We start from the raw sequence: 27,480 nt of genomic DNA, 5'->3' as shown, positions 1-27,480 counted from the left end.
GGAGGGTCCTCCCATGAGATTTCCAAGCCAATAACCTCCTCCTTATAGCACGCCGGCTACAGGCTGTATTTGTTCAAATTCCCTGTGCTAGTGCCAGGGCACAAAACAGAAACTAGCCTCTTCCTCTCATCACTTTTATTTGGCTGCTTCTTCACGTGCTCTGTGCTGCTGAGAGGGACTGCTGTCTCCTCACTTGCTAGGGCTGCTCCGAGGGTTTTTGTGGCTGCTTTCATTACCCCAAACCTCTTCATTTCCACTTGACAGCTGCACTGGGGTGTCTGCGTTGGCCTCCAGAGTGTGTGTCCCAAACACATTCGGTGACCCAGTGCAGTTGAACTGCTGGTTGACAGTTTTTCACATCCCTTCACAGAAGATGGACATTTTCCAGTTGAATTCCCAGCGTTTTGGATAGTCATTTGTTTCCCCAAGGCATCTGCTTTCCTGTCTCCCAATGAAGAGAGACCTCCAGCTCCTGCAGCCACCTAATGTTTGTTGTGGCACTGCGTAGCTCTCATTTCTCTGCACTGATACGTTCAGCAAAAGCGCTGGTGCTTTTTCTACCCTTGAAGGCATTTCGTGCATCAAGTCTTCCCGATGGATGGGATGGATTGCACCCTCAACAAGTTCACGGATGACCCCAAGCTGGGGGGAGAAGTAGATATGCTGCAGGGTTGGGCTAGGATTCAGAGAGACCTCGACAAATTGGGGGATCGGGGCAAAAGGAATCTCATGAGGTTCAACAAGGACAAGGGCAAAGTCCTGCACTGAGGAGGAGCAACCCCCTGCACCAGGGCAGGCTGGGGGGGACGGGCTGGGCAAGAGCTCTGCAGAAAAGGACCTGGGGGTGGCAGGGGGCAAGAAGGTAAATAGGAACTAGCAGTGTGCCCTTTGTGCCAGGAAGGTGAATGGCATCCTGGGCGGCATCGGTAGGAGCGCTGCCAGTGGATGGAGGGCAGCGATTCTTCCCCTCTATTCAGCACTGGGGAGGCCACATCTGGAGTCCTGTGTCCAGTTGTGGGCCCCCCATTGCAGAAAGGATGTGGACACATTGCAGAATTAGCAATCAAAATGGTTGGGGGCTGGGGGACATGACTGGTGAGGGGATGCTGAGGGAAATGGGCTGACTGAGTCTGCAGAAGAGAAGACCGGGGGGCTGCAAAGAGGCTGGAGCTGGGCTGGTCTCAGTGGGGGCAGACGACAGGACAAGGAGCAGTGGGCTCAAGCTGCAGCAAGGAAAGTTGAGGTTGGATATGAGGATATGAGGAGGGTGGTGAAGCACTGGAACAGGCTCCCCGGAGAGGTGGTGCAGTCTCCAACCCTGGAGGTGTTGAAGACCCAGTTAGACAAGGCCCAGTCTGGGATGATGTAGCTGGGGCTGGTCCTGCTTGGAGCAGGGGGTTGCACTAGATGTGACCTCCCGAGGTCCCTCCTTGCCTGTGATCCTACGATTGACATGATAGTGGCCAAACGGGACCTGTTTGATCTTGGTGCTTTTTCTTTTCTTTTGGTCCCTGCATGATTCAACCAAGTTGTTCACCTTTATATGAAGCTGTTTGGAGGTGTCACTCCCCCGTGCTGCATTGCCCACCTCAGTTCTGGGCTGCAAGTGCACTGATTGCTTCCTCGAGCCCCTGGGAGTGCACAATCTCTGAGATACAGCCGAGTCCTGCCATCCAGAACCACCATGGATCCTCTCATCCAGATCCAGAATAAGCCATGTGAACTCCTCGAGCCTTGGTGGGGGAAGTGGGGTTTGTAATCTCTGTCTCCTGTGACTAGCTCACCTCGATGCATGATGTGGAGATGAAAGAGCTCTTCCTTGTCCATCTCCTCCAACCCGCTTTTCTTCCTCTTCCTCAGGCTCACTCCTTCACTCCTCCAACCAGTCATCGACTGCACTTCTCATCCCTAGCATGCCATAGCCCTCCAGCTGTGCCTCCTCCCGAGGCTGGGTTGCACAGCTGTTTGCATGTCAAACAGCTGGTTAGCTTCTCCTCTAGGTCCCCCTACGCAGCCTTCTGGGCCACCCTCGCTGTTCCCTCTCCAGGCCTACCCCTTGACCCTCCATATGGCACCCGTGTAGACTCAAGGCCTAGATCAAGCCTTCATGAGCCCGCTCATCATCGGGGCAATGGACCTTTGTTGCCGCATCCCCAGCGCGGCATTTCTCCATCGCTCTTGTCACGTACCTCCGACTGCCAAGTACAGCGATGATGACACAGTAGGCTCGGGTAGGTTTTTCGCTCCGTCTTGTCCCGCAGCCAACCTCTTCGACCCTTGGATGAACCCAATAAAGAGAGTGTCTTTGGAGCGTGCACTCACTGGTTTTACATCTGTGACCGGTTCCAATTTAAATTCCCCGTCTGTTTAGAAGAGGAAATGAGAGAGGAGCAAGGAAGAGTGATAGCAAAGAGAAAAAAAAAGGCTGGAAGTGCAGAAACCGAAAATAAAGAAAACGGAGGCTGACTTTTTCCGTCAGAAAGAGCCGGGCCAAACTGAAATAAATGGGTGTTTCGTAATCGATGAATACGCCGGTGGATTTGCCTCCCGGATACTCGTTTCCAAGATACTAGGAGCTCTTTGCATCTCTTTCCTCAACCATCAGGGTCTCTCTCCCAGTGGAAATTTGCAGAGGGTGTTAATAAAACGAGCTGAGAACTGTCAAAAGGGCTGAAAGGCAATCGAAGCTTAATTCAGTCTTGAGATATGAAGCACAGGCCAAATCTCGATCACGTGTCCGGACGAGTGCCTGGCCCTTGTTCTGGGAAAGGTCACCTCAAATATTACTGTAATGCAACACCCTGGAGGAGTTGGGGAGGACTGAACTGCTGACCTCTGGATCACAAACCTCTGCTGTCACAGTTAAAAAGCCAAAATTGCTCAAGTACAGTAGCTGACTCATAAACCCCTACATGTGGACTGACCGCTGGAGGGAGACAGCTGGGCAAACATGCTTGGAGGTGAGACATGGTCCTGTCATCGGTTCAGCTGTCAGATGACCACCTGCTTCTTCTGGAGCATACCGGGCAATGTTGCAGGCAGACACCGTCCTGCACCTCTTGGATTTTGTTTTTCCCACATTGACTCTTGAATAAATTGGAACGAACTCTATGGAAGGAGATGGAGTGACACTGGTGTCAATGGGAGGAGAAAATGCCCACAATACCTTACAAATGTGAGTGCATATTGCCAATTATTATGGCTAAGGCCATGCCTTTTGCAAGGGAGTCTGGTCCAAAGCATCAAATCAGGAGATTAGGATCCAGTTTCCAGCAGCATGACTTTGGGCAAGGCATTGATTCGTAGTGTCCCAGTTCCCCATTTGTAAACCTGGGATGATAATACTTCCTTCCCCCCAACTTCTTTGTCTCTCAGATGTCAGTAAAATTGTACAGGTTTTGGTATGGGGTGATTTATAGATTCACAGATGTTAGGGGACCGCAAAAGATCATCCGATCCAGCCCCCCCTGCGCTTGGTCAGGAAAGACAACTAAATCTCTAACTTTGTGTGTGTATATGGCAGTGATTCTCATCCAGGGTGCCACAAGACACTTTTAAGAGGGCTATGGGGTGCCACACAATGTAAGCATTAAATACCTATGTGTGGTTCATAAGGTAAACCAAGAGATTTAAAGTCCATAGTGTAAGAGCTGTTTTGACCTGCTTTGGGCTCGCTGAGTGCTTTGCAATGGAAGAATGGGTCTAGTATTTTTTCATAGTTAAAAAACAAGTGAAAGGTAGGAGCGGTTGTTTTCCAAAGTGGAGGGAGGGGTCTTGTATGAGGGCGGCCTTGAGTCTAAAAAACTGGGGAGCCATTGGCCTAGCAGAGTCAGCACCTAGATTTCACGGTTACTTACAGAAGCACAGACAACGAGGGCTGGAGGGAGCTCAGGAGGTCACGTCTAGTCCAACCCCTGCTCCAAGCAGGACCAGCCCCAACTCCATCATCTCAGCCCGGGCTTTGTCTACCCGGGTCTTAAACACCTCCAAGGATGGAGACTCCAGCACCTCGCTGGGTGACCTGTCCCAGTGCTTCACCACCCCCCTCATGAGAAAATTTTTCCTAATATCCAACCTCAGCTTCCCTTGCTGCAGCCCGAGCTCATTGCTCCTTCTGCCATCTGCCCCCACTGAGACCGGCCCAGCTCCATCCTCTTTGCAGCCCCCCTGCAGGGAGGTGAAGGCTGCTATTCAATCCCCCTCAGTCTCCTCGTCTGCAGACTAAATAAACCCACTTCCCCCGGCCTCTCCTCACAAGTTATGTTCCCCAGCCCCCCAGCCATTTTTGGTGCCTACCTTGGAATATGAATACTCTAAATCACATAATAAGAAAACCCATAAATTAGGGAATAGAGTGGGCCACAATTCAGAAAATCTAGTCAGTCAATTGATCTGTTCAGTCCATGTGACAGGACAAGGAGCAATGGGCTCAAGCTGCAGCAAGGGAAGGTGAGGTTGGATATTAAGAAAAACCTCTCACTAGGAGGGTAGTAAAACACTGAAACGGGCTCCCCAGAGAGGTTGTGGCATCTCCATCCTTTTTTAAGACCCAGGTAGACAAAGCCTTGGCTGGGATGATGTAGTTGGGGCTGGTCCTGCTTGGAGCAGGGGGTTGGACTAGATGTGACCTCCCGATCTGTTTTCTGATCCTATGACTTGCACCATTCCCAGTGTTTGTACCCTTCCCATGGCAGCAAAGTGGAAGGGGAGGCTCTGAGGCTATAGGCCCTGGGAAGCCTGGGACCCCAGCAGTCCCGGAGGCAGGCTGGTTGGATACCACCTTGGAGACACCCCTTTGTGGTTGGGCAGAAATTAGTCAAATCGGGACCTCTTTTCCTGAGCTGCTTAAACAGGGTAGAGCAATTAAACTCCTTTTCAGATCGTGGAAACCAATTACACTTCTTTCCAGAGGCGGGTGGACACTGAAGCACAAAGAAGCATGATGGTCTTTCCAAGGTGAATTTATGCACCCAAACGATGCTGGGATTAGACCTCGGGAATTCCTGGCTTCCAGGCCTAATTTTACATGTAGAAAAGCCATTGGGTCAGGAAAAAACAGAGGAAGTCTGGCACAGTGTTCTCCATTTCCAGTGTGAAAATGGTTTCTGTGTCCTCTGAAGGGCTTTGCTGACTATTAGGTCATCAGCAGAGCATTCAACTGGAAAGCTGCAGAGCTGAGAATTAAATGCCAGCGACTTCTCGGGACTTTGTTAACCTACCAAAGTGGTGGCTGAGAGGCATTTTTCCATCCTGAAGTATCCATGTAAATCGCTCACCACCACCAAAATGCAGTCACCTCTGGGGAGGCACAGGGTAGCCATTTCCTACAAGCTACCGGTATTTATAAAGAAAGGACCGTGGAATAACTGCTGCAGCTGATTCAAGAGATGGGCATTAGGCAAACGCAATATAGGAATCCAGACATTTGAGTTAACTTATTTGATTGTTCTTCTTTGTGTTCCCTGCTGGGCTTTCAGGGTGTTGATTGTTATGAATTACAGAAGAAATGCCTTGAGAATGGTACCATTTTCTGGAACTAAAAGACTTAGAAACACAGAATCACAGAAAACAAGGGCTGGAAGGGACCTCAGGAGGTCACATCTAGTCCAACCCCCTGCTCCAAGCAGGACCAGCCCCAGCTACATCATCCCAGACAAGGCTTGGTCTACCCAGGTCTTCAACACCTCCAAGGATGGAGACCCCACCACCTCTCTGGGGAGCCTGTCCCAGCTTTACCACCCTCCTAGTGAGAAAGTTTTAGTGTCTAGTACACCGATTCTCAACCGGGATAGCGGTGAGATCCTTTCCAGGATGTTACAGCGTGCTGTGCAAGATGAGCACTGTTAGGTGTCCATACACTTGTTGTTTTGAGGTGTGTGGTATATGGGTCGCCTTTTGCCTGCTGTTGTTTTCGGTGTTTGGGCTGCTGGGGTTTGCAAGGCTGGTATTAGCAAGTGGCCTTTTGGGGTGCCTATAGATGTGCTCATTTGTGTCCTAATTAAAACGCATCAGAGCAGACTCGATTCAAATCCTAACTGGAAAGCTCCAGCATTGCCTCACCATCCTATGCATTAAGCTCCCCCACCCCACCCATTTCAAAATGGCTGTGGGGGCACTTTATCTAAAGCTTTAAATAAAGTGTCCCGTGGCCATTATGAAATATGGGGGTGGGGCTTAATACACATGATGGTGAGCCGTTTTAATTAAAGCAGATGTCCAGGAACCACTCTAATTAAAATCCCCCACCCCTGAGCATGTGTATCGACAGTCTTGGAGATTAGGTACAGCACAGAAAGAAGCACTGAAATGTGTGTTCGGTGCAGAAAGTTTAGGTTTATTGTTACTTAGTGCACTGGCTGGCTTGCACAGCTGTTAGCCCAGCTTGGTAGATTTGCTGGGACAAGGTAGCCAATCCTTGCATTAATTATGCTTCCCTACTTCACTGCAAAGAATCAAGCCTTGTGGCACCTATACTGAGACCTGAAATACCCAAGTTTTGTGCTGAGGTTTATTTGTCTGTGCCCACGAAAGGTTTCAGATCCATAGAGTGAAAACCTTTCTGGCCAGTTGTGCTTTTCAACTGAAAAACATTATTTTTCTGTAGAAACGAGTGAAAGCGAAGAGTCGGCAGTGTATGAGGGGGCCTGGAGTCTAATAAGGGGATCTACTGAGGGGTCCTTTGAGTCTAAAAGGCTTGACAACCACCGGTGTACTACGACGGAGCTGTGGTCACAGCCAGGGTCAGTAAGTGTCGTGATGATAAAAATGGCAAGCCAGTAATACTGGACTGGGATTTCGCCTGGGCTGTGCCAGTGCTCCTGCTGGGACCTCAGCCTGGAGATCCCTGGCTAGAGGGTCTTGCCCCTCTGCTCAGGATCAGATCTGGGGTCAGGAAGGTATTTTACCCCATGGACTGGGGAGGCAGGCCTTCCTCTGTGGTGAGGGGCATGGCCCTCTTCCTCGACTTTTTGAGAGTATTTTAACAACACTTGCAGATATTTAGCACGGCCCCCCTGCTTCACTTTGGCAGATCCAGGTGTTACATCTTGTGGTTGTGTCAGGGGCAACCGTGCAATTTTGCTCAGAGGATAGACCGGGGATTTCTATAGGATGGTTTGGACAGTGCCTCAGACTAGCTGGCCTCTGAAGACCCCCTCCAGCCTGACTTTTCTAAGATTCAATAACCCTAAAAAGTGCAGGATTGAAATGCTGATCTGGCATGGAAAAAAAAAAAACAGCAAAATTTGGGCTGCTTGAACTGATGCCCCCCACTGAAGGCAGACCAGATCTCCATCCGGATTTCCCCGAAGTTGTGAAGTGCTCAGGACTAGGATTTGACGTGCTGACTTTCCAGTAAAATTGCATCGGAGCAGTTATCCACAGGGAAGCCTGGGAGCTGCCGGTGTTCGTCCGTTGTCAATCTTTAATGATGCTCAAGTTATTAACTCGGGAACCGGTGCGCCGCAGCCCAGCAAAGCCCCCTAAATCCAAGAGCTTGTTTCTTGTGTGGCCAAGAAGAAGTGACTGGTAACTAAAGCCAGAAAACACATCTGGTCTCGTCTGCACTGCAGCTGTGGTGGAGGAATAGGGACCGGTTTCAACACGGCTGGCCTTTCATCCAGGAGCAAGGAGGTTGAAAGTTGCGTAAATGAGAGTTAATTATTGTCCTTGTCCTTGGGATCACTGCCATAGAGGAAGCACTGAATGGTTCTGAGTACAGGACTGGTAGGAATAGGATGAAATCTGGTAGCACAAAGTGTACCTTGGGACTAATAGCAACACTGCCTATTATAAGCAGAGAGCTCATCAGTTGGCCATGACAGAAGAGGAGGGTGCAGGCTTGGGTGTTTTTGTTGATCACAGGATGACTACAACACTCGAATCCTATTAGGAGCTACCAACGTGACGTGGCCACAAAAGAGCAGGTGCGATCCTCATGATGCATCGAGTGGGTTATTTCCAGCAGAGCAAAAGACGTCCGACTAGCATTGCAAGAAGCTCTTGTAAGACTCGGTTCTGCGTTCGGCTGGTCACCCGTGGGCGGGAAAGCCGAAGTCAAGCTGTAGCAGGTGCAGAGAAGGGCTCCTAGGGTTACCCAGAGACTGGAGAGCCGGCCCAGCAAAGGTGACGATGGGATTTTGGCTTGTTTACTCTTGCCACGCGAAAGCTGAGAGGGACGTGTTTGCTGCCTATAAATACATCCAGGCGATAAACACTGGGGAGAGAGAGAAGATATTTAAGCTAAAGGACAGCACAGGCGCAGCACCCTACACTGGACGTGAATATATTTAGGCTGGAAATAAGCAGACAGCACCCAAGACTCTTGCCCAAGCTCTCTCCATCTTGCATTTCGATTACTGCCGTGGCCTCCATCAGTCCTCTGCTCGCCTCCATACAGAGGGCTTCTGCGGAGAGCATATTCCTAGTCCGCTGCTTTGATCAGGTCACCTCCCATTTTGCCTCTCTCCACCGGCTCTTGCTTCTAAATTAGCAATGGCAAGCTGTATGCCTTCACTTCCAAGGCCCTTCACAGCCTGCTCTTTTCACAGCCCCTATCCATCATCCCCTGTGCGGTGCGGAGAAGCAGACTCCTTGCTCCGTTCGGTTCTGCAGATGCATCGTAAGAGGGGGTAGGTAGATAGCCAAGGGACGGGGCGAGCACAGAAGAGAGGAGGAGGGCAATTTGTATATAGCCAGCAAGTTTAGATGCCAGATTTGGGCTTTGTCTATGTTGGGTGATGGTGTTAATTAATTAGCCCACTTGCTCTGAGGCCTGCTGTTGCTTTGGGTGGTCAGGCTGCTTGGGTCCAGGTGCTCGTACAGCCCGTTGCCTGCAAATGGCCTCCTGGAGCCTGGGTGCGATGCAGCAAGAACAACCGAACTTTCCGCTCGGTGGCAAAAGGTCAGGACCAGCCCAACTCCATCATCCCAGCCAAGGCTTTGTCTACCCAGGGCTTCATGGGATGCCACCACCTATCTCGGTAACCTGTTCCAGGGCTTTACTATCCTCCCAGTGAGAAAGTGTTTCATCATATCTACCCTCAACTTCCCTTGCTGCAGCTCGAGCCCATTGCTCCTTGTTGTGTCATCTGCCCCCACTGAGAACAGCCCAGCTCCAGCCTCTTTCGAGCCCCGCTTCCAGGGAGTTGAGTGTCCCTTTTCACCTGTCTCCTTGCTCATCTCTTACCAACTGCAACTCCCCCCTGCCAAATTCAGGCACCGAGACAACACCCTGCCTGCTGTTTTGGGGCTTTCACAGCTCCCTCCCTGCTGAGCTCAGGTACCTCCAACTCAGCCCCTGCTGAGCCCAGCTCCCCTCTTGCTCGCTCTCCGCTATTAGCCCATTCTGTCGTTTCTCTCCCCCATTTGCTCAGCTCCTGTTTCTTCCTTTGGCCCGGTACTTTTGCACACTGCATCTTTTACCAGATTGTCCAGCGGTCAGTTATGCCTGCTCCCCCCGAAGTCCTTTGTGGTGCCTGAGCTTAAATATGGCTTAGCATCGCTGCGGCCTACGCATAACCGAAACCCCTTCACCCACCACAGCGCCACTCGAACCCAGACCACCCAGAGTAGCTCACTGGGCTTGACGCCGCTTCTCCAGAGCCTATGTTTCTCGAAGAGGGGGGACCTGGGAGGATGGAGTTGGGGTTGGTCCTGCTTTGAGCAGGGGCTGGATAGGGGTGACCCCCTGAAGTCCTTTACAACCTCAGGACCTCACAACCCATAGTATCTATGGTTTGAAATGCAGACCCTTAGCAAAGCTGAATATTCAGCCTTCCTCTTACCACCACTGGTCCTTGCCTCGTGGCCGAGGCCTCCCAACACCAGCTTTGACTTGGAGTCAAAGATCAGGTCTTGAACCTCCCAACAGCTGCTTGCTTTGTGCCATCACCCTAGCTCTGCCTTCCAGCACACCACGTCAGCATTTGGGGTATTTAGTGGGTAGGGTTGTGTTCCCAGCGCCGTCCTGACAGCTTGCAAAGGGATCTGCATGGCTGAGGTGCCTTGCAAAGCCTGCAATGAATCACTCTTTCCTAGCAAGGGATGGAGCCAGCTCAAATCAACCTCAGGAGAGCGGGACAGAGGCAAGTAGACGAGAGGAAGCAATCAGATTGAGTAAATAAGTTGATTTCTATTTTTACTGCCCTGCTCGATGCAGTTCTCCGTCTCCTGTTTGATTGCTGGAAAATCAGCAGCCATGTGAGTGCCGTCATTATGATGGATGTCAGGAGAAGCCATTCCCCCCAATGCCAGCACTATAATTAACCAAGGAAATATGAGTTTCATGATCCCTCAGACATGATCTTAGCTCTTAGCGACAAGCAACCGGTGATGATATGCCCCCTCCTGCCTGCCTCCCCACCACAAGCCCACAGAAGAACAACAGCAGCAGCTGTGCTAATAATTATACAATTATAGTCACTCCAGCATGAGAAATCATTGCCACCACAGAGTCAGGCCTTGACTCAATGCAGACCTACTGGCACCCTCAAGCCTCTCCATCGCTCCTCATCTGGAGTGTGTGTTGGGGGGTGATGGGTCGTTGTCCCTGAAAATAGCCCACAGCTGCAAACACACATGCACACACACACATGCACATGCACACATGCACATGCCCCCTCCCCCCATGGCTACTTGCTGAACCATGCCCCTTAGCCAACCATAATAGCACAAAGGACCAGAAGCGATGTCTCTAGGGTACTTTTGGAGTCGAAGCAGCGTTTTGAAGAGCCACCAGAAGTAACGAGGCTGAGGTTATAGGTGAGAGTCTAATTCCTGTTTGTCCGCCCCTTTCCAGCCATCTACACAGCCATTTTTGGCTTCTCCGGGGGACTGTCCTCCTGTGTGCCAGCCCCAACACCTGAGTGTTTAGGGCATTCGCCCAGGAAGCCAGGTTTTAGGAGCTCCTGCCCCAAAGAGAAGAGGGCTTCAATCTTTGACTTGCTAGCCACAGGTCAGGCATTAGCCAGACCTTTCTCCTGTGCTCCTTTTAAAACTAAGCACACTGCCCCTTCCATTTAATAATCATTGGAAAAAATAGAGGGCAGTGAAGGCTCCCTGGGAGTAAGGCTCCAGCCTAGAAACCCAACACTGGCTCCCTTTCAGGTCAGCATCCATCTCCCTGAACCATAAAACCCTTGGCTGATTTTCTTTCTTTCTCTTGGCCCTCTATTAGGCACCGGAGATGGTGCTAGATGATGACAGTATGGTGGTCAGTGCACCATGCTGGTTCAAGCTCTGTCTAGCTGGGGGGTGGCTAGCACTGGATGCTGGGGACAAGTGTCCTAACCACTCATTAAGACTAAACCCCTCTGCCTAGCACCTGCTAGTCACAGGTTTCTAGCCATCTACATCTTCATGCTTTAGATGCCATCGTGTCCACACTGGGCGTGCAGACAAAGCTGCAGGCGCGCACAGCATATAGCCTATTGTGCACATTGAGAGCACGTCCTCATCGCCGGTGAAATAAAACCATTCCCTGTGCAGAAGGGCTATTTCTGGCACTTACGCACCTAAAAAGCTGTGATGTAGATGCACAAAGGGAAATAGAATTGTATCCCATGTCCACTTTGAAGACTCCAGCAACTAGAAAGGTTTCCAGTGTGCCTATCCCATGGTGCCACATTATATATGATACATGCACATATTATTTGAACTCTTATATAATATGCAGCAGAATTAGGGTCGTCAGAGGGTAGTAGGATTGCATTGGGCGGGACTTGCACAGGGCAGGGCAACAGGACTTGGGCACTGTAAGTAGTACCTTTGACCTCCTCCCTCATGTTATAATGGTCACCTTGAATACTTTAATGTTTGAGGAAACAAGACGGCTTACACACTTGGCATCATGCCCTGACACTTGGGATCATTCAAGCCAGCTTCATGGCCAACTATGAGGCTCGCCTGCACAAACCGAAATGGCAACCTCATCACCACCGAGCCTCCTCTTTTCCCCGCTACCCCACATTCATTGGGACCCCCCAGAGAGGCCGAATGGGAAGATCGTTGCCTTCCCCAGTTGCAAACGGCACCTGGCCAGGAGGTCAAAGGTGGCTGTTCACGTTATTAGGCCTGTTGCACTCTTGTTTGCCGCTGGCTTCAGAAATGGGTGCACCTTCATCATATTAGCCTTACGGGCTTCTAGGATCCAGTTGAAGTGTGATCTTGAAATCACCCTATGAATCATACAGCTGGAAGGAACCACAGGGGTCATCTGATCCAACCTGCTGTAAGCACAATTTTCCTTTCAATTCTTGCTTAATGGCTGAGGTTTCCGACTCACCCCTTCCTTTCAAAACACACAATGGGATGGGATCAGTAGCTCTCACCCGGGGGCAGTACAGACAGGCCGAGCAGTGGGACCGATGGAAATTCAAGCCAGGCCACTGAGTCAGATCACAGCACACCAGCCCAGTGGCTGGGTTTTGATGGCCGCGTCAGCTGTAAGGTGCTGGGTAGGACAGGAGTCCTGGCACGACGAACAGGAGAGCTGCTCTGGTCTGCTATCCTCCCACACGACCAGCTTGCACAAGGCAAGTCTTGTGGGGCTGCTTCTATAGTTGAATGGGAGACTGCCAGGAAAACCTTGGAGTTAATAACCATACAATTAATCCAGCCTTCATCAAAAATAGGCATTTTACCACAGAGGTCAGTAGTACCCTATTCCTTTGCATATAAAAGACACTTCTTAAAGCAACATATTTCTTGTAAAAATGACCGGCCTCTTAAATTTGAATAATACCAATACCAATAATACTAATACCAATACCAATAATTTGATTTCTCCTTCTCCACTCCTCTGGGAGTGCAGTGGGGCTGGACTGGATGATCTTGTAAGGTCCCCTCCAGTCCCTAACAACTATGACTCAATGAATTTATGAATTCTTCTTCCTCCTCCTCTTCTTCTTCTTCCTCTTCTTCCTCCTCCTCTTCTTTTTTTTCCTCCTCCTCCTCCTCTTCTTTTTTTTCCTCTTCTTCCTCCTCCTCTCCTTATTCCTCTTTTTCCTCTTCCTCTTCTTCCTCTTCTTCCTCTTCTTCCTCCTCTTCTTCTTCCTCCTCCTCTCCTTATTCCTCTTTTTCCTCCTCCTCTTCTTCGTCTTCCTCTTCTTCCTCCTCTTCTTTGTAAATATGTTTTATCTTTAATTTCCCTTAAATTGAGCATCAGAAAAGTGGGGGGCATCTTAAAATCAGGTGTGTTTTATATTCAAAGCATTAGCCCTATTTTAGTAAGGGGGAAACCAAGCCTCACAGTGACCCATGCAAAATTGTCCCAGAAAGTCCCAGGGGAGAAGAAGGAGAAGAACCCAGGTCTCACGAGCCAGCACTTGACTCACGAGGCAATGCTTCTAAGGGCTTTGTTGCACGGCACATTTAGCCTGGGTTAAATTTCATAGATTTCATAGACTTTGGGGCTGGAAGGGACCTCAAAGATCATCGAGTCCAGCCCCCCACCCCAGGGGCAGGAAGGCAGCTGGGGTCAAAGGACCCCAGCAAGATAAGCATCCAAGCATTTCTTGAATGAGTCCAGAGTAGGTGCCTGCACCACTTCTGGAGGGAGTCTATTCCAGGTCTCTGGGGCTCAGGCAGTAAAGAAATTTTTTCTTTGTCCAGTCTAAAATGGTCTTGGAGGAGTTTATGAAGTTAGATCACCTTAAAGTCAGAACGTGTTGTGAGCAGTCTCATGCCATGCACAGCTCACATGCCACTTGTTTTAATTAATGGACCCTGCCGGTGTCCCACACTGGAGTCAGGTAGAGGTACCAGTGCAGTCCCTGGGCTGGGACATAAAATCAGCTGATTGCTGGTTGGAGACCCGGGACCAAACCAGACTCCCATGTGGTCCTGGGACTGTGGACTCCAGGCCCAGAACTGCAATTGATAATATTATCTCCATGCAGTAGTCTGACATTTGCTCAACACATGTTGCTTGATACGCTCTGGAGGTACTCCTTGCTGAAGTACAATGCAAGCACACTTGGCATGCGTCATTCTGATTGAACGCACAGACGCTCATGTTTAAGAGCATTTAACACATGCTAGGTGTCCCGTGTGATATGGCTGAGATAGGCAGTGGTGGCACCGACTCAGTAGAGAACACTTTGCATTGCAAGACAGCACTGAAGTCATGGCCCAACAGTGACAGCTCATACTTTTCCTCAAGTTGTGAAATGAATATGGCTCCTTTCCAGTCTATCTACATACCCTCTGCTATTTCAGGTACACACTGGGGTCTTCTTCACTTCTCTTCAATGCTAAGAGAGCGCTGCTGGGATTTGCAAGTTGGTGTCTACATCTCACCTCCCGAACGCTGCATTTCAGGGGCAATTCCTGTGCATTGTCCGGCATCCCAGCAGGTAGACAAATTAAGAGCACTTTGAATCAAAGCGGTGCCTAATTCACAGCCAAGAGGTTCCTGTGGCACCAGCTGCTCGTGCAAAGTAATTTTAAGCTGCCGCAATTTCACACCGAGCTGATAAAAAAATGTTTCAGCAAGATCCTTTTTACCCTCAAAAACGCCATTTTGTCCAAACATGGTTTCCGCGGAAGCATGTCCATTTTGACAATTTTTTAAAGGAAAAAAGAAAATCTGCTCCCATAAAGCATTTTGAATGTGTCAGACTGGAATGTTCCAGCTTCGGTTCCAATTTATTATTGCTATTATTATGCTTATTTCATATTCAAAATTCTAATAGAAAATTTTAAAACTTCAAAAAACAGAATGAACCATTTTGATTTTATTGAACCTGATGGTTTCAATTGCGTTTTGCAGGAAATTTCTATAATTTGGGCAGTTTTGGGGGTTGTTGTTGTTTTTCTTTCCAACTTGGAACAAAAACAGATTTCCAAATTGTGGCATTTCCTGCAAAATGGAAACTGCGGTTCCCACATAGCCGTGCTTTTTGGAGGGGGAAAAACAGAGGAGCTTGTAAGTAACGGGCAAGACTGCAGAGTGGTCCAAAAATCAAGCTGGGAAAATGTTGGAGGAAGACTTTCAACTCCATTCCCAGTGGGCAAGCCTGACTTCAGCCATTGCGACTAGCCATGGAGATGAGGCTCAGAGATATGAGTGGGGAAACTCACCTTCATTCTCCAGCCAGGCTCCATAATTCAGGCCACCCCATCATCTTCTCTGGGAAGAGTCTCCCTGCTATGATGGGGAGGGAGGGTGTGTTACCCTAAGTGTCTTGGCAGCCACCTCACTCCATGCTTAGCTTTCTCAACCATACATTTCCCCCTCCACATTTTCTTTGGCTGCAGGTTTGAAAGCTTCACGGGAAAAGGTTTGGTTCAGCCAGCCCTCCCACCACCAACCCTACCACATAATGTGTGATTTCAGTGCACACACAACCAGCTGGTGAGGTACAGGTGGGCCATCCTAGTGCTAACGTCTGCCACCCTGCCCCAGATAGATTCGTAGCGTCACAGACAAGGAGGGCTGGAAGGGAGCTCAGGGGGTCACATCTAGTGGAGACCCCACCACCTCTCTGGGGGGCCTGTTCCAGTGCTTCACCATCCTCCTCGTGAGAAAGTTTTTCCTAATATCCAACCTCAACTTCCCTTCCTGCAGCCTGAGCCCATTGCTCCTTGTACTGCCACCTGCCCCCACCGAGACCAGCCCAGCTCCATCCTCTTTGCAGCCGCCCTGCAGGGAGGTGAAGGCTGCTATTCAATCCCCCTCGGTCTTCTCTTTTCTAGACTAAATCAGCCCATTTCCCTCAGCCTCTCCTCACCAGTCCTGTCCCCCAGGCCCACAACCATTTTTGCTGCCCTCCTCTAGAGTCTCTCCAATGTGACCACATCCTTTCTGTAGTGGGGGGGGCCACAGCTGGACACAGGACTCCAGATGTGGCCCCACCAGTGCTGAATCAAGGGGAAGAATTGCTGCCTTCGATCTGCCGGCAACGCTCCTCCCCATGCAGCCCAGGATGCTGTTCGCCTTCTTGGCACCAAGGGCACACTGCTGGCTCCTGTTCAGCTTCTTGTCCCCCGTCACCCCCAGGTCCTTTTCTGCAGAGGTGCTGCCCAGCCCGTCACACCCCCCTACCCCCACCCAACACGCACTGCGGCAGGGGATTGCTCCCTCCTAAGTGCAGAACTTGGCACTTGTCCTTGTTGAACCTCACAAGAGTCCTTTTGCTCCAATCCTCCGATTTCTTGAGGTCACTCTGAATCCTTGCCCTACCTTGCAACATATCTATTTACTCCTCTCAGCTTGGGGTCAAATGACTCCAGCCAGGTAGGCATCAAGCCTCCTCTTAAAGCCCCCAGGGTAGGAGCCAGCACCACTTCCCTAGGAAGTTGGTTCCAGCTCCTAGCCGCCCTAATCGTGAAGTAGTACTTGTGGATGTCTAATCTAAACCTCCTCTCCCACAACTTGTGGCCTTATTCCTTGTCATGTGGGGGGGCACTCAGGGAAACAAGGTCTCTCCCAAACCCTTCTGGTCCCCCCTAGTGAGTTTATAGACAGTCACCAGGTCCCCTCTCAGCCTTTGCTTGTGAAGGCTGAACAGGTTCAGGTCCCGCAGTCTTTCAATGTAGGGTCTGCCCTGTTGTCCCCGGATCATGCGAGTGGCCTCCCCTGGACCCTCTGCATGCTGTCCACATCTCTCCTGAAGTGCAGCACACAGAACTGGACGCCCAGTACTCCAGCTGCAGCCTGACCGGTGCTGCATAGAGGGGGAGGATCACCTCCCTGGCTCTACTTGAGATGCACGTGTGGATGCACGACAAGGTGCGGTTAGCCCTGCCAACCGAGACCTCGCATTGTCAGCCCATGTTCATCCTGGAGTCAGTAATGACTCCAAGATCCCTTTCTGCCTCCGTGCTCTCAAGAAGGGAGTTTCCCATCTTATAAGTGTGCTGCTGGTTACTACTGTGCAACACCCTGCACTTGTCAGTATTTAAACACATCCTGTTTATGTCAGCCCACCCCTGTAACCTATCCAGGTCTTGCTGAAGTCTTTCCCTCCCTACTACCATGCTCACCTCACCCCAAATTTTGGTATCATCAGTGAATTTAAACAGGGTGCTTTTCACCCCGTTGTCCAAATTGCTGAAGAAGAGATTGAGCAGCGCGGGCCCAAGGACCGAGCCCTGGAGGACTCCGCTGCCCACCTCCCCCCAGGTTGAATATGACCCCTCCACCACCACCCTCTGAGTGCGACCCTTCAGCCAATCTGCAATCCATCTGACTGTGCAGGCATCAGTGCCACAGTCGCCCAATTTTTTAATGAGGATGGGGTGGGAGACAGTGTCAAAGGCCTTGCTGAAGTCTAGAAAGACTACGTCCACGGTGACACCTGCATCCATTGCCTTTGTGACCTGGTCATAAAAAGCAATCAGGTTGGTCTGACATGACCTGCCCCTAATGAAACTGTGCTGGTTGCCCTTGAGCACCAAGCTCTGAGGCCGGCCCATTGCTGATGTGCTTCATGATGATCTTCTCAAAGAGTTTCCCCAGGATTGAGGTAAGACTGACGGGCCTATACTTTCCCGGGTCATCCACAGACTTGCTAAGGCTGCACTCTATCTCATCTTCCAGGCTGCTGAAGAAGATATTAAACAAAACCAGCCCCAGAAATGACCCTCGGGGCACTCCAGTTGATACTAGTTGCCAACTACAAGTCAAAACATTGATTACTACTCTTTGAGCCTAATAATCCAACAAGTTTTTTATCCACCTTACCATCCATTCATCCAGCCCATACTTCTTTAGTTTGCCTGCAAAAATGTTGTGGGAGACTGTATCAAAAGCCTTATTAAAGTCAAGGTGCACCACATCCACTGCTTTCCCCACATGCACAAAGCCAGTCTCTCATCCTATAAAGCAATCTGCTAAGCATCACAAAACATCATAGAAAATGATTGTAGAAGTAATCATAGACAATCATAGCAAATGAAGGCTGGAAGGGAGCTCAGGAGGTCACGTCGAGTGCAACCCCCTGCTCCAAGCAGGACCAGCCCCAACTCCATCATCCCAGCCAAGGCTTGGTCTAGCCAGGTCTTCAACACCTCCGAGGATGGAGGGTCCACCACAGTGCTTCACCCCCTTCACAGTGAAAAATGTTTTCCTAATATCCAGTCCTAAGGCAGTTCACTCTCACCTATTCATTCCCACCTCAGCAGCCCATACTGGTTTGAGCAATGCATCCATTTCGTTACTGGGGATTGAGATGGAAATGCAATAGATAGCTTGGTCCGATTTTTCCCCCTTGCTTGTTTACCAGCCATTCAAATCCCTGTTGTGCCAGCCAGCTAAAGGTTAGAAGAGAACTATAGTAAGCAATGACAACTCTTAACCTGCGCTGCAAACTACCCAGACCTCGGGTCCAAGTGCATAGGAGCAAGCATGTAGACATAACAGCTTCTCCTCCGAGCAGGAGCAAGGAAGGAAGAGTTTCTCCGTGCCTGCTTCTCAGCGGCCTGCTTCAGCTGAGCACACGCAGTTGGCATTGCCCCCTTGGGAACAGGCCGAGAGGGAAGGGACGCGTCCAGAGTACGTCTGGATGAACCGTTTATGTACCACCCCTCCTCAAACCTGTGCCTCACATGCCCCATCACCCTTCATGGCACCCTCAAACCTACATGAGCAAGCAAAGCTCCCCGGCAGATTGGCTCCGGACTCAGGTCACAAATCGCCAAGATCTGTAAAAACTTAAAATACACATCATAAATAGAAGTGTCCTGCGCCTTGCTTGGCTCGCAGCATTGCTTCTGCTGCTGGAGTGTTTTCTTGGGCCTATGGCTCCTGTAGTTCAACAATATTTATTAGGAATTTATAGGCCTCTGTAGGGTTTTTATATTTAGCCGCCTACACTGGAAAACCACATTTTTATAGATGTTGGACACCACACCTTTCTCTGTGGCTCCTTGAGGCTGGGTTTTTTGCCTTAGCTCAGCTCCCTTTTGTCTCGATCCCACCGTCCCCCACTCCCGTCTGCTGATATTGTAAACTACTTACCTACAAAGCAAATACCCCGTCGGAGGGTTCACCGTGCTTAAGCGAGTTCAATGGCTCTGCCTGGGATTGAGTCATCTTTGAGTATCATATCAGCTGGGCTCGGTGACCCTTGTGAGGAAGCATGAAACGGGGTTATGAGTTTCCTTAGGGGCTTGCTGTGTTTGTAAGAAGCTTGGTTTTGGAGAAGTGCGGAGCCGAAATATCTCTGGGTCTCGGACAGCCTCACCACACTCCCTAGAGACTGCAAGGGCCTCATCTCTTGTATGAGGTGGCAGGCCCTCTCCTTGCATTGCTCAGGGTCCTGCTAATGTCCTTGACCTTGATACTATTGCTTTAGACCCAATCCTAGCCACTGCCAGATGATAGCTGCTTCCATGATGGGGCTAGTCAAAGCCCAGTGTTGGATGGGAAGGTGGGAAAAAGAGGCTGAGGCTTTAGCGAGTGGTAGTGAGAGCGTTTGACCTTCAATCAGGTCATGGTGTCCATGTCTGTGCGAGACACTAACTGTGCAATTGTTACTGTGCAGTCATTTAGTACTTGCATATCCAAGTAACTGGTGTTACTGCACAGTAGCATCTCCACCCGGCTTCATGGTCACGTCATGGTTCGTGCCCTGGAATGCTACTGCGCAGTGGTAACGAGCACTAAATGTCTCATGTAGATGCAGCCGGGGGGGGCAAAGCCTGGACCTAACTCATACTATGAATAAGGGCCTGCAATGGCTTGTCTATACTGCAGCAATAGCATGTCCTGGTCTGGAGGGCTTGAGTCTATCTTGCCAATGCCCTGCACGCCAGAGCCTGCTGACTCACTCCAGACCTGCAATTTTGCACTCTGGAGACCTTGAAAGCAGATGCTTAGACAAGTTTCTGAGATATGATGTGTCCCTGCCTTGAATATTGTGTGCAGTTTTTGTACCCCATATCAAAAAGAATAGAGAAGACACTAGGTACTGCCTACAGAGAAAGGCAACAAGGAGGGGTTTCCATATGAGGAGAGACTAAATAGGCTATGACTTTTCAGCTTAGAAAAGAGATATTTGAAGGGGCCATGGTGAAGCTTTTACAAAACATTAAATGGTGCAGACAAAGACATGGAGATTTATTATCGACTCTCGCAGCAGCAGACCTAAGGGGACAGACAATGAAAACTGTAGGTAGCAGGTTTCAAAACTATGAAGAAGTTGTTTTTCTCACACAGCAGGTCGATAATTTGTGGAACTCATTGCCACAAGATGTTGCACAGCTTGGTACCTCCACCCAGTTCAAAAGTGGGGGTGGACCAGTTCATGGAGGACAGCTTCTTCAGTAGATGCCGAGCGTGGTAGAGCAGGATGCAGCCTCTGAACTTCTTAACCCCGTGGCTGATGGGAGCTGCATTGGGTGAAGGGCTGCAGTGGGGGTGGATTATAGATGTAGCAGGCTCACTCCCCTCCTCAGCCTCAGGTGAGCCCAGATACGAGGCTGGCTGGACCTATGCTCTGACCCACGGCATGCAGAGGAGGCTCCAGCCCCTGCCACATGCCCTGCGCTGAAGCCAAAGCTGCTGACATTGTGTGCTGTGGTTGTAGTACTAAGAGTTGATCCTTCCTGAGGGTTGACATGCTGCCATCAAAAGGAAGTTGTCTGTTATCTTTGCGTGCGCGTGTGCTAGCAATTGCAATTAAGCCCTTTTTGATACCGTTCAACACCGTTGGAGCATGGCCAGAGTACAGATGAGCTATTTGTGAGTCGCCGAGTCCATGCAACTCTACCAACTACTGTAGATGACTTGGTTCCAAACCTTATCGATGCACAATAATTGCATGAGAAAAACTGATAAAGGACAGTTGGAAACAGAATTATAAATGCTTTGGGCCTGGCCTATAGAGGGCTGTCACGTTTCTTTTGATTCAAAGCCAGGATCTCAGCAAAGACCCCAAGTTCCCTTAATGGCTGAGTCCTGAATTCAATAAACCACTGACAGCTCATTAATACCTCATTAGAAAGCATAACTACAAGGTGCAAAGCGAATGCAATGCAAAGGGACTATTAGAGGAAATACATGTGAGAATGCAATTGCTTTGAATATTGCAAGTCCCCTACCCAACCCCAGTTTGAATACAAAGACTGCTAATTCTGCTACTTTCAGTCACTCCGACTGGGGCTCCTAATTATCCTGATGCTCTGACTGGAGTGAGAGCCCCAAAGCTAGAAGAGGAGCTGACCCAAACTTGGGATTTCCAATTTATGAAATTGGCTCTAGTTCCAGTTCAGAAAGGAAAACACCTCTTCCTCCCCCTACAAAATTTCCTGTGAGCCAAAAATTCTGCAAAAATAAGTTTGAAACCTCTGGTACATGATGTGTCCAAAACGTAACACATACCATAGGGCCTTCCAAGCTGCTCGCTAAAATAGACACTCGTCACTTTTAGGGATGCCAGGAGACCTGCAGCCTCCAGGGTTTTCACACTCCTGGATGTACAGAGGTGAGGTGAGCGGGGCAGCTGCATCATGGTGAGTCTGCCACAAAACCATGGCCAACAGAAGTCTTGGGTACAAACCCCATGGCCAAGTACCCCAAAGCTGCCGACTTTGGAGATCTGGGGTTCACTCTCTGGAGGGCACCACATGACAGAGCTGCTCTGGCATCACAGACGCCCACCTGGGAACCCAAGCAGGCTTCTATTATAGTTTAATGAATTCTTGTCAAATCTCTGATATTGCCATCAAAAACTTTCCAACTCAGCTCTCTTTCCCTGGGAGATTGCTAACCAAAAAGGCATCCCAAGATGGAATCCTTGTTCCAATTTATGGAAATTTCAAGGAATTTTTTCCCCCCAGAAATTGGAACAAGGTATCTGGGTCATAGGTCCAGTGCCACGTATCTTAATGTAGGACAGAAGGAAGATGATTAGTCCCAGCCGGCCCCAATTTACACGAACGATAATATTGTTTTCATGTATTGTGCTCCATTGGTTTGGGTTCTGTTTTTTAATCTGCATGCATTCTGATTGCATAAATGATAATAGCCCGTTACTGGAACTGCGATCAGCAAAGGGCAGGGAAAGGGAGTAGGTTATGCCCTTCACTGAGTGAGTCACCCTGACTTCACCGATTGTGGATACTGGTGTGGGAATGGCAGCTCTGTCCATGAACTGTACAGCTAGTTCTAGGAATTAGAGCTCTCACTCGCTCTAAGAAGTCTGGGTTGCATTCCCAGTCTGCAGAGGTGGCTAGCAGGGCAGTGGTTTGAACTGGTCTGAACTCAAGCAGATGAATGAATAGGAGTCATCTAGGGCTGCCTTGGCCTCAGGACCTGGCAAAGCCAATGTATTAGAGATTCCTGGCTGCTTTCCTGGTGATACCCACCCTGCCCACTTTGCAGAGTTGATGTCACAGAACTGGACCTTGCATGTGACTGGATGGCGTTAACTTCTGCTAAGTGGGGATTGTGGTTTGATTAAAATCTCCGGGTCTCCACAAACCATGAAATTACTGGTAGGTCTATTGTGTTGACCACGGACAGGACACGCTGAATAGATTTTTCTCTTTTTATTTTTATTTTTCGCACATAAATACATCCCGCCCCCACCCACACACACAAAAAAAGCCCCAACATGCCACAAAACGATTGACAAGTCTTGTGGGTCATAGCTTAATTTCCCAGAGCACAAGTCAGAGCACAGCTCTGAGCCAGGACTTGAGCCAACATTATAGGACCTCAAGCCAGACCAAAACCAACCCTGGTTGCACCCACTGGCGTCTGACCAGAAGGGTCATGTGACGAGCTGTCCCATAGAAGTCATCAGGACCATGCGTGCAACTTTGGGCCGTGTTATGCGACCCAGCCAATGAGAACTGCCCACTGAGAGAATGACACTCTTACAGAGCAAAAAGATGCAATGAAAATTCCCAAATACAAACCTGCAAAAAGATCAGAAATATTTTTTACTTTCTAAAGAATTAAACTTTCCAGCCCTGCAGCAACTTAGGTTCTAATTATCATCATACCACCACAGCTAGGAAAGGGGCAAGGTGGAAGAGCAATTTAGATGTCCTGCTCTTATCCTATGGCTGTGAGCTCAAGCACTCCCTTGGATATATGGTAAAGCCAACCGTCACCTGTAAATGAGCTAGGAAAATGAGGCAAACAGTTAAACACAACCCCACATTTGATAAATGCAATGGTACGGAGCATTGGTATCTGCTTTCTAATTAATACTGACACCAGTTTTGTGGCCAGACCTTCTTAAACTCTCCTGCTTGTGAATTTTAACACCCCTGTAACCCAGGTGGTACTCCAAGAGGTACACCCTCTCCAATTGAAGGGATCAAAGCAAGTGCATAAGCTCTGTGGGAGGTGTAGGGACTCTCCTCCCCCTACAGAGCAGAGCCAGACCACCAATGGGGACTTAACCATATACCTTTTAATACTGGGAACATAACAGGCATAAATCGAGGGTATAGTGGACACTACAATGCCCCAAGGGGCAGGATTCAGCAAAGGTTAGACACTTACAATCATTGAGAAAAAAACAGGGTTCATAGAATCATAGTAGTTGGGTCAAAGGGACCTTGTAGGTCCTCAAGTCTAACCCCCGCCTGGGCGGGAGAAAAGCCTGGACTCAAATGAGTCCAGCCAGGTAGGCATCAAGCCTCCTCTTAAAGCCCCCCAGGGTAGGAGCAGCACCACTTCCCTTGGAAGTTGGTTCCAGATCCTAGCCGCCCTGACCGTGAAGTCGTTCTTGCGGATGTCTGATCTAAACCTCCTCTCCAACAACTTGTGGCCGTTATTCCTTGTCATGCCGGGGGCGCTCAGGGAAACAAGGTCTCTCCCAAACCCTCCTGGTCCCCCCTAGTGAGTTTAAAGACCATCACCAGGTCCCCCCTCAGCCTTCGCTTGTGCAGGCTGAACAGGTTCAGGCCCCGCAGTCTTTCAATGTAGGGTCTGCCCTGCTGCCCCTGACCATGCGAGTGGCCTCCTCTGGACCCTCTCCATGCTGTCGACTTCCCTCTTGAACTGCAGCGCCCAGAATTGGATGCAGTACTCCAGCTGCAGCCTGACCAGTGCCGCACAGAGGGGGAGGATCACCTCCTTGGCCCTGCTCGAGATGCATCTGTGCATGCACGACAAGGTGCGGTTGCCCTTCCTGACCGCGTCCCCACACTGCCAGCCCATGTTCATCTTGGAGTCAATAATGACTCCAAGATCCCTTTCTGCCTCCATGCTCTCAAAAGGGAGTTTCCCGTCTTATAAGTGTGCTGCTGGTTTCTATTGCCCACGTGCAGCACCCTGCACTTGTCAGTGTTGAAACGCATCCTGTTTTTGCTAGCCCACCCCTGTAACCTATCCAAGTCTTGCTGCAGTCTTTCCCTCCCTACTACCATGCTCACCTCACTCCAAATGTTGGTATCATCAGCAAAATTAAACAGGTTGCTTTTCACCCATCATCCAAAATCACTGATGAAGAGATTGAACAGTGCGGGCCCGAGGACGGAGCCCTGGGGGACTCCGCTGCCCACTTCTCCCCAGGTTGAATATGACCCGTCCACCACCACCCTCTGAGGGCGACCCTTCAGCCAATCTGCAATCCATCTGACCGTGTAGGCATCAATGCCACAGTCGCCCAATTTTTTAATGAAGTTGGGGTGGGAGATGGTGTCAAAGGCCTTGCTGAAGTCTAGAAAGACTACGTCCACGGTGACACCTGCATCCATCGCCTGTGTGACCTGATGATAAAAGGCAATCAGGTTGGTCTGACATGATCTGCCCCTAATGAAACTGTGCTGGTTGCCCTTGAGCACCATCTCTGAGGCCGGCCCATCGCTGATGTGCTTCATGATGATCTTCTCAAAGAGTTTCCCCAGGATTGAGGTAAGACTGACAGGCCTATAGTTGCCTGGGTCCTCCCTCCTCCTTTTTTTGAAGATGGGGACCACGTTAGCTATCTTTCAGTCATCTGGCACCTGGCCCGAGCACCACGAGCGCTCGTAAAGCCATGCCAAGGGCCCTGCAATAACCCCAGCTAGCTCCCTCAACACCCTGGGGTGGAGAGCATCTGGACCTGCTGATCTGAGCACGTCCAGCCCCTCCAGAAGCTCTCTAACCCGGTCCTCCCCAACCTGAGGTCTGGAGGCGTTCCCCTCGAGTCCGTCTTGCATCACGGTGGGGGAGTCCTGGTCCCTGCCCAAGAAAACCAAGGTGAAGAATTGATTAAAGAGGTCTGCTTTCTCCTCTGGCGCAACCACCAGATTACCCAAAAGATCTTGCAGGGGCCCCATGTTTCCCGGTGCTTTCTTTATCCTTCCTATATATTTGAAAAAGGACTTCTTGTTATCTTTGATTTTGGACCTAGCTCTATGTCCGCCTTAGCTTTCCTGACAGCCCCTGCAGGCCCGAGCAGAGGCAGTATACTCCTCTTTGGAGATAGCACCCCACCTTCCACCGGGTGTACGCTGCCTTTTTGGCAATCAGGCATTTCCGGACGCCCTTGGTGAGCCAGGGGGGCTTTTGGGCACTCCTGCCCCCCTTGCTTTTTGTTGGGATGGTCTCCCTTCGGGCCCGGAGTGGTCGTTCCTTAAGCAGACGATACTTATCTTGGGCACTGAGTTCCCCTGCTCTTGAGAACCCCAGCACCTCTCCCACTAATCTCAACTCGTTGAAGCTGGCCCTTCTAGGGCTACTGGCTTGCTGCTAGCCCTTGACACCCTGCGCTGGATGGTGAATGCCAGCAAGCGATGATCGCTGGCACTCAGGTGGTCGAGGACCTGAAGGCCCCTGACCAGGTCGTCGTCTGTGGCCAGGACCAGGTCCAACAGGGCATTTCCTCTGGTGGGACTGTGCACCCCTGAATTAAGTGGAGGTCCTGTATCTCGGCCAGGAGCCTCCTGGAACGGTCTGTCTTGGCTGACTGCTCCTCCCAGCAGATGTCCGGGGAATTTAAATCACCCATGACAACTATATCCCTTGCCTTAAGTGCCTCTGCAAGCTGGCCCGAAAATTCCCGGTCCAGCTCCTCCCCTTCGTTGCGGGGTCTGTAGTAGACCCCCACTGTTAGATCCCTCTGCCCACGGCCCCCTTGTATCTTGACCCAGAGCACTTCAGCCTGCCCCTCCTCTGACCCCATTTTGCTGGCAGAGGGTGTGTATTGCTCCTTGACATAAAGCGCCCACCCCCCTTTCCTTCCTTCTCTATCCCTCCTGTAAAGCCGATAGCCCCTAATGCTAAGTGCCCAGTCATGGGATGAATCCCACCATGTTTCTGTCAGCCCTGTTATGTCTGGGTCTGAACTGGCTATTCTGAGGGCAATATCCTCCTGTTTGTTCCCCATACTATGAGCATTGGTATATGGGCATTTAAGGCCCTGCCTGGCTGCGTGTGCCACCCCCCGATTTGGGAGACTGTCTGGACCCCTGTTTCTTACCTGGGCACTCCTTGCATTTGTCACCTGTCTTGCTTGGGTGGTGTCTCCTCATCTTCCTGCAGCCCCCTCCCCTGGCGAGGCTAGTTTAAAGCTCGCCATACAAGATCAGCCAGCTTGGAAGAGAAGACAAGCTTGCCTTTAGAAGAGAGGTGAAGCCCATCCCACCCCAGCAAGTCCCCTGCCCGAAAGCATGGGTCATTATCTGGAAACCCAAGGCCTGCCTGGCTGCACCAACTGCGTAAGCGCTGGTTGACCTCGCCAATGCAGGCCTCGTGTCACCGTCCCTGCCTACTCACTGGAAGAAGAGAGGAGAATACTACCTGTGCCCCCGTCTCCTTAAGCTTGTCCCCCAGAGCCTTGAAATCCTTCATAATGCGGTCAGGGCTGCCCCTGGCTGCGTCATTCATCCCCAAGTGGATGACAACCATGGGGTACCGGTCTGCAGGTCGGATGTAGGCCGGGATCCCCTCTATGATGTCCCTGACCCAAGCCCCAGGCATGAAGGAGACCTCCCACACCATGGGGTCAGGCCAGCAGATGGGACCTTCCAGTCCTCGTAGGATGGAGTCTCCAACAACGAGGACCTGGCGTTTCTTCCTGCTGGTGTTCGTTCTCTGCCCAATCTTTGTCATGTGGGGAGTGGCCATCCCCAGTGGAGGCAATTTCTCTGTCTTTCTCCATCACAGCTGCCAGGGCATCGAATTCCTGGATCTTGGGTGACCAATTTTTATCTTGAGTGACCACAGGCAGAATATCTGAAATGCAGGTATCAAATTGAGGTGCTAGTAGTTAAAGCGCGTTAACGCATCTGTAGACACGTTAAAGCATGTTAACATTGTGTGCACGGACTGACTTGGGACTAACTTTAGTCCCAAGTCAGTCCACACACACAGCCTTAATGTGCTTTAATGCCTGCACATGTAAACACCTCCCTAAACCTGCTTAATGCACATTAAGCTAATATGCATTCAATTTAGGCACACTTAAATGCACATGTAGGCACATCCAGTGGGCTCTTATTTAAAGTCTCTAGGTTTATCTTGTGAATCATGTGTCAGTGTTTGCACACTTAATAGTACTAATATTAAGTACCCTTGAAAGAATGCCAAAGAGC

The sequence above is a fragment of the Crocodylus siamensis genome, chromosome 2, assembly GCF_052110815.1.
Source record: "Crocodylus siamensis isolate JL-2025a chromosome 2, ASM5211081v1, whole genome shotgun sequence".
NCBI classification, from domain to species: Eukaryota; Metazoa; Chordata; order Crocodylia; family Crocodylidae; genus Crocodylus; species Crocodylus siamensis.
This window is presented reverse-complemented; position numbering follows the sequence as displayed.